The sequence below is a fragment of the Dromaius novaehollandiae genome, chromosome W (assembly GCF_036370855.1).
Source record: "Dromaius novaehollandiae isolate bDroNov1 chromosome W, bDroNov1.hap1, whole genome shotgun sequence".
Classification (NCBI taxonomy): Eukaryota; Metazoa; Chordata; class Aves; order Casuariiformes; family Dromaiidae; genus Dromaius; species Dromaius novaehollandiae.
Window position 1 is genome coordinate 66426016 of NC_088130.1, and position 6270 is coordinate 66432285.

Genomic DNA, 6270 nt, shown 5'->3' on the forward strand with positions numbered 1-6270 from the left:
AGAATATTTTCACTATTAATCTCCTCTGCCTGAAATAATTGAAAATAATAGAAACATCAAGTGTGTCAGGAACAACTGCCATCATAAATTATGTTCTTTTTTGATTGTCACCCTTTTTTCTGGGGATTCTTTGCTCACAGAAATAGGGAAGCTCTATTTAAACCATCTTTGGTCATCCTTCATCTTGCCAGCGTTTGAATTCAGGAGGGAATTTTGAACTCCACCGCCAAGGTACGAATAAGGAAATCAGTAGTATCCATTCATTCAAGGTATGTTCTTAATTCATTCTTGATAGTATCTGCTGTTCGTGTGCTCGGATAAGCAGTCTGACCGAGGTGACCTTAATTCATTCTCAGGTCCCAGCGACATGCCCTGATCTCAGCCCATCGTAGTGACCACCCCATGCTCTTCTTGTGACATCTCCAAATCTTGTGACATGTCCAAATGTGTTCGATTCAGTTTGTGTCAAGGGAAGTTCAATTGGTGGAGATCCTTGCAGCAAATATGCAAGTTCTGTGAGCTCATAACATTATTTTGCATTCTGTAAAACCAAGCATATACACAATTTTAGACCAATCCCACTGCTACCAGCTCAGTAGAAAAACACTCCACTGATTTTCAGGGGATCAAGGACGGACCTTTTTCAAGGTCTTTCAGTACATAGTACTTGCAAGCTCTATATACATAGACATCAATCTAAGAAAATATACATTTGGCCTTATATGGGTAATTAATGAACCACAACACCGCACTAACACGGAGGTTTGAGGGTTAGCAGGAAGTGCAGAAATCATAGTGAAGTGTGGCATATCAAATGATCTACGCATATTTTACTGTGAGCTGCAGGAATAACTGGCATGCAAGCAGCACAGTAGCTGTAAGCGGAGCTTAATAAAATGCTGCTGTAATCATAAGTCATTTCATTACTCTGATTAACTTTCTCCATAATGCTGAGCAAGACCCACTGGATCACGTTCTCAGCTTATACAGATCAGCACTATCAGTTTCAAATGTGTTAAACCAGTTTGCAGTGGAAAAAGATCTGTTTTCATTTTCTTCATGGAAACTATTCATTCCAAAGCAGCTTGGGAGTGCAGCTAATAATATGATGTGATACAAACTACTGTTGTTTGTTGCCTGTAAGAAAGGTCTTCTGGAGAATGTAGACCCTTACTAAAAATTGGAAAACTGGTTCAGCAGCACTGGCAGTCACATCACTATGATTATATCAGAGCTGTTGCTAAAAAAGGGAGGGGAGAAGTTGTGGAAAGTCCTTGGAAGAAAGATGAGACATAGTTTTGTGCAGAGTGACAAGATATTTAAGATTTGCTCCTTTTCTGGACTCTGTTGTGCTTCAAAAAATTCTGAAAAATAATTTTTGCCAAGTCCTAGTTAACATGGAGCACATCAGCCCTGCAAAATTCAAGTATATAGGAAGCACAGTATTTCTTTTGCAGTGCTTGAAATGGATGTGGTTCATGCGGCATCTGTTTGGCTGGAGGGATTTATCTCCTTCTGGATCTCCCCCAGTCTGAGATGCAATGCACACACCAGGGACCCTATCATCTCGCTTTCCTTTTCCCAGTGACCTGCCCTAGATGAGGGGAAAAATCACAGATATAATTTTTTGGCTGGCCTTGAGTATCTTTGAAAAACATGAAAAAGCTTCTTGCATGTCTCCATTACACTCTCCTACATGCTCATATCTGGCAGTTCTTTCACTCTCCCTACGACGTTATTGGCAAATAATGCTCCAATTAAATCAATAGAAGTTTTGTCATTGACTCAAAGGGAACAAAATTCCCTGCAGCATCTGCTTGATTTAGCATGCCACAATACTATTTGTGAACTCAAATGCCTCTTCTAGTTGCCTTGCCCGATATTCTGTTTATATACTGAAAGAACGAGTATTTCAAGCAGAAAATTAATAAGAAAGGACAAACTGTGAAAGCCTCTGCAAGGTAAAGGCAAGGAAGAGAGCACATGAAGAGCATCTGTGGGTGAGCATTTTCAGAGCATGGCAAGAACACAATTAGAAACGGGATGAAAAGTGATCTCTGAAGGAAGCAAATGATGATGTGGCAGAGCTGTAATGAAGATAATGACAAAGGAGGGCACTGCTTAGTTTTCTGGAAGACAGCAAAAAAAAAAAAAAAACAGTGCACTTGAAGGGGAAGCAGTGAGCTCAGAAACACAAAAGGACATTCACTGAAGGGAGGGAGCGGGAGAGACTGGACGTTATGAAGATTTAGGTCATGGAGAGAGCATAAAAATGGAGCTTGCGACAGAAGACAAGAGGCAGCCTGCTTGCTTACTGTGACTTTATTGCTTGCTTTCTAAACTAACACATCACTCATTAATTATCCTCATTAAACAGCTACCATCAGGGCATAGTTAGTGAGCATTAGTCCTCAGTTCTCTCTCTTTATGCTGCAGATAGATAGATAGTTACTTCAAGGGAAAAAAAAAAGCCATTTCTTTCTTTGAGTTGTTGGCACTCAGAAGCTTACCAAAATACTGGCCAAGGTTTAGCAAACGACAGCAAAGGTTTGAGAGTGAAAACACAGCTGTACAGAGCTCTGCTCACAAAGACTGGGGTTCAAGGAGGTGCCCCCTCTGATATTAGTGGACTTTGCTTAATTTACTTCAAAGTCATTACAATACTCTTCAGCTGCTGTTGATCCCACAGCTTCCCATGGACAGTTTATGCTGAGCAACCATCAGCACTGAGTATCCGCAGGTCAGATACTCCCACCTGCTATGAGTCTCTGCAATGTACTTTCCCCCAAGAATGCAATGTGCTTTGTGCCCAGAAGCAAACCATTGTGCAATCCCACTCCTCAGAGGATGCAACTAAAACACCAAGAAAATGAGGCTCAGACCCTCCAAGTTGGACAGTCCTATTGCAAACCCCCGTTTTGAGACATCATGCATAGCTGTATTGTCTGAATAATTAAAAAGTGGCCATGGATCTCCATGGCTGAAGAGATTGTTGGAGACAAGCTTTCCAAAATGTGGATCTTGGTGACTTTCATCAAACTGCAAATAAATCTGACTTGAAGCCATCTGGTAGGGTTTTACTCTGGATACTGCGAGAAAGTTTTTTGCTTTGTTTTGTTTTTAAACTGTGGCTGACCAGAATGATATCTCCAGATTTGTCAGGGTGACCTTGAAGAACCAGATCCTACCAGCAAAGAGTGGCTTTACTTCTTCTTCCTGAAAAAAAGGGAAGCAAGAATGCATAGCATCTCTGTGGTCCAAATCACAAAATCACGTTCACACACACTGATGTCAGTTCAGCACATAATATAAGCAAGATCTTGCATTTAACCTTTGGTTTAGTACCACCGACTTCAATAAAATTTAAAAAACTTAAAACAAAGTAGATGGTTAATTGCCGTTAAAAGACTAGGTGTTTACCTGACTTCCAATTCCAAAATCCAGTCCCAGTCAGACAAACTAAGGTGTAATTAATTTTTTCAATGAAAATAGCAATTGATCCGCTTTTGTTCTAAACAATCGCACAGAGCAGACTTATCCCCAGGCCGAGTTTACCATTAGCAGAGCTTGCATACATTGCAGGAATAGTCACTAACATGGCCAAAAGGCTGCAATACCCTTATGGGAAAGGCGCAATTCATACAAGAGAACATCCTTATCATGACTTTCATGACAAGACATTCTCTCCAAGTCAGCTTCTTTCTTTATTTCTTTTAACCATGAAAAATGAGGCTGTGTCATTTATACAGCAGAGTAAAAATGAATCCTTAAACCAGGACGAGGGTTTCTTTGTCCTTCTTTACTGCAGATATATGTTTCTGCCCATTCTTCATCACCTGAAAAATAATATGAAGTCCTTTCTTTGTTAAACCTCCTATAAATAGTTCTCACACACTTCTGTTCATCTGCGTTGGGTGGGTTTCTGAAGATACCAGCTATGTGATGCTGTGTAATTCTGGATTAGTCATTTATACCTTCACTGATAAGAGTATCTGAACAACTCTTGCTGTCTGGATTGACTGCTTTGATATTCAGATCACAGACTGGGCAAAGAGGTTGTGAGTGAATCGCTGGAGGCAAAGGATAGAAGTTTTGCTCCATCTGCCTTGGATCTGAACACTGAAGGGGAAAAAGAGTATGAAATCCCTGACATGGCATCAGACTCTCGAATTCCTTCGTGCTAGACTTCTAGATGTGCCTTTGTGGGAGCTTCTGAGAATCACTGCACGCATACATAAATCCAAAGGCCTTTTCCAGTCACAGCCAACCTGTGTTTCTGCCTCTGTTCCAGGAAATGGTAGCTTTGAAAGACCATATCAAACTAGTACATTGTGTTTCCTGCACATCCTGCTTTATTGGAGGTTAATTCCTTCTGACGCATGCAGTCTGCTGCTGCCAATTAAGTCAAATGTATTTTACGCTTTACTTTTCTGTTGCCTTACAGGCTTTTGTTGGAAAATATTTAATAAATAAAACTTGCCAAACATTGTTAAATGATATGGTCTGATGATTTGGAATAAGCATCCAGACTTTAGTACATCAGAAGGACTGAGAAAGGGGAGGAGGAAATTCTGGAACGAGACCCAGCTGGATGCCAACCACACAGTATCCAGCCGCCAACCACAGTGTTAATCTCTTGCTAGGGGACATTTGCAAAAGCAGAAAATGGGACCCCAGGTCAAGCAAGGCATATAGAGTTGTTTCTCATGCAGTGACATTACAATGTGTTATTCTTTGGATAAAGGAGGATAAAATCCAACCGCACCAAGACACTGGTACAGATTCTCCTCTCTCTGTTTTTTGTTCCAACTCACCAGTAATAATGTGACCTAATGGACTCTGCTATTGCAGTCTCATCTCTGTGTTCTCCTATTTTCCATGCATTTATCCATGGGTCCTTGGCTTATTCCTATTTTCTATCTGGGATTTCCAAGTAGTCCTTTCAAACTTTAGAGAAAGAGCTGGGACTGCTCAGGCTCCAGATCTGTTAAGAGAAGATACATTCAGTCAGGGTCAGTTGAGGCACCAGGATATCCAATGTCTGTGAAAAAATCAGGTCTTCTGACTTAATTAGAAAACAACAGTTAACCTTGCATTCAGCTTGCAAATCCGTACAGAGATCATTCCAAGGGATTGTCATGGCAGGAACCTTTTTGAGAAAAGACCTATTGCTGATGAGGGAGGGATATGTAATTATGGAAAAATACTTGATGCAAGAAAAGCAAAAGTCATATTTTGTAGCTGGAGAGAGGGTTAATGTTCCAATAAGAACTCATCTTAAAAAAAAAAATCATTGAAAACATGTACATCATTCTTGACTGATATACTGGCAGTATCAAAATAGTTCATCAGCATGAGTTTGGGAGCTCAGCGCCATGTTTAAATTTGATTTTTAAATCTAAACAAATTTTTTGGCGGGGGACTACCTTCATCCCTGGTGGGTGCAGAGTAACCGCTAATAATGAGAGAAAGAGGGAATCAGCACTGTTTTATTCAAAAAGCTTATTTTAAAATCTTTAGAAGAAAAGGGCTTGGAAGGAGTACAAATCAGCACTGAGATACTGACTCAAAAGACACCTCTGTCCACTGCTTCCATTAAAAAAAGGTAAGATGATAGCAGCCAACTCACTGAACACTGCTAGTAGTACTGGGTTACATGTTTAAGATTACAACAGGAGAGGGTAGGTTTTCTAGGTAACCCTACGTTTTTGGTGGATATTTTTTCTTCTTTTTCTTTTTATGCATACCTGCTTGTACACCTTTATCACACATTTTGATTTCCTGGATTTCTCAAATATAATCCACTTGGGAAGTAATTGCACATTGTCTTCAACAGCAGCAACAATAGTTACAGTAGCTGACTTTGACTTCAGCCCACTAAAACAAGGTGTCATTAATTCACAGTTACTTCCTACCTAGTTCACTTTGTTAGATAACTATTTGGATTTTAGAGATGTATTACTGGGTGACACCACGTGTTATCAGTTATATATTCTTTTGGTGTTTTCAGGAAGTTAAGCTGTAGGGAAGATATGGGATTATCTCATTGGAAATCAAGGAAGGGAAAATTCCTCCTATAGAGGAGAATCAGTTAAACATACAAATTTAATAAGCCATGGGATTGATGAGTAGAGCTGAACAAAATACTGTGCATTAAAAAATAGCAATAATCAAGAACTGCAATAAATGTGGTGGGTAGTTTTGCCTCTGAACTACAGGACTCATGAGATTTTTACCCAGGTTAGGATCAAGTTCTATTCTTGCTAACAC